Below are 1,992 nucleotides of genomic sequence, written 5' to 3' on the forward strand. Positions count from 1 at the left end.
CCATATTTTCATGTCTGTTATCTCATTGTATGAAGCAAACTTTTGAGATAGATTGGCAGAACTATGACTATATAAAAGAAAGAAATATATATACCTGCTCCAGCTCATTAAATCCATAACAATCTTGTGTGACTGTCATAAAAGTCACATGATTCGAGATTGGAGGTCCCCTCTATCATTCCTGGTTGCCTATAAATAGGCACTGCCCTTTATTTTTCACAGTGGGCTTGCCACGAGAACACAGGTGTCATAAAAACTGCCACTAAATCTAAGCCAAATGGGAAAGGGAAAGATTCACATCAACATTATAGTTATTGGACATGTAGATTCTGGGAAGTCTACCACTACTGGCCATCTGATATACAAATCTGGTGGGATCAACAAAAGAACCATTGGAAAATTTGAGAAGGAGGCTGCTGAGATGGGGAAGGACTCCTTGAAGTATGCCTGGGTCTTGGGTAAACTGAAAGCTGAACGTGAGCGTGGGGTCACCATTGATAGCTCCTTGTAGAAACTCAAGACCAGCAAGTATTACGTGACCATCACTGGTGCCCCAGGACACAGAGACTTGACCAAAAACATAATTCCAGGCACACCTCAGGCTGTTGTTGCTGCTGTTGCTGCTGTTGGTGGTAAATTTGAAGCAGGTCTCTCCAAGAATGGGCAGATCCATGAGCATGCCCTTCTGACTTACACACTGGGTATGAAACAACTTACAGTTGGTGTTCACAAAATGGATTCCACTGCGCCATCCTACATCCAGGAGAGATATGAGGAATCCATTAAGGAATTTAGCACCTACATTAAGAAAATTGGCTACAAACCTGACACAGTAGCATTTGTGCCAGTTTCTGGTTGGAATGGTGACAATATGCCAGAGCCAAGTGCTAATATGCCTTGGTTCAAGGGATGGAAAGTCACCCGTACAGATGGCAATGCGAATGGAATCACACTGCTTGAAACTCTGATTTTATCCTGTACCAACTCGTCCAACTGACAGGCTCCGACGTCTGCCCCTCCAGAAATTCTACAAAATTGGTGGTATTGGTCCTGTCCCTGTGGGCCAAGTGGAGACTGGTGTTCTCAAAGCCGGCATAGTGGTCACCTTGGTTCCAGTCAGAGTTACAGCTGAATTAGTCTGTTGAAATGCACCATGAAGCTCTCACTAAAGCTCTTCCTGGGCACAACATGGGCTTCAATGTCAAGAATGTGTTTGTCAAAGATGTTCATTGTGGCAATGTGTCTGGTGACAGCAAACGTGACCTACCAATGAAGGCAGCTGGCTTACGGCTCAGGTGATTATCCTGAACCATCCAGGCCAAATGAGTGCTGGATAAGCACCTGTGCTGGATTGTCACACAGCTCCCATTGCTTGCAAATTTGATGAGCTGAAGGAGAAGATTGATTGTCATTCAGGAAAAAAGCTGGAAGATGGATTGGAGTTTTTGAAATCTGGTGATGCTTCCATTGTCGATATGGTTCCTGGCAAGCCCATGTGTGTTGAGAGCTTCTCTGACTTATCCTCCTCTGGGCCATTTTGCTGTTCGTGACATGAGACAGACAGTTGCTGTGGGTGTCATCAAAGCAGTGGACAAGACGGCAGCTGGAGCTGGCAAGGTCACCAAGTATACTCAGAAAGCTCAGAAGTCTACATGAACATTACCCCCAATACCTGCCACTTAATCAGTGGTGGAAGAATGGTCTCAGAACTGTTTCTCTCAATTGGCCATTTAAGTTTAATACCCTGTTTCCCCGAAAATAAGACCTAGTCGGACAATCAGCTGTAATGTGTCTTTTGCAGCAAAAATTAATATAAGACCTGGTATTATATGGTGTTATATTATATAAGACTTGGTCTTACGTTATATTATATAAAACCCACGCTTATAGTGAAATAAGACAAGGTCTTATATTAATTTTTGCTCCAGAAAACACTTTTAGAACTGATTGTCTGGCTAGATCCTAATTTGGGGGAAATATGGTAGTTAAAAC

General features: G+C 43.2%; 1 pseudogene; it reads left to right on the forward strand.

Annotated features, from left to right (window-relative positions):
• Positions 1-277: 277 nt before the first annotated feature.
• Positions 278-1,656, forward strand: LOC117022114 (elongation factor 1-alpha 1-like; annotated as a pseudogene).
• The last annotated feature ends 336 nt before the right edge of the window (positions 1,657-1,992 follow it).

This window comes from Rhinolophus ferrumequinum, chromosome 5 (genome assembly GCF_004115265.2).
Source record: "Rhinolophus ferrumequinum isolate MPI-CBG mRhiFer1 chromosome 5, mRhiFer1_v1.p, whole genome shotgun sequence".
Classification (NCBI taxonomy): domain Eukaryota; kingdom Metazoa; phylum Chordata; class Mammalia; order Chiroptera; family Rhinolophidae; genus Rhinolophus; species Rhinolophus ferrumequinum.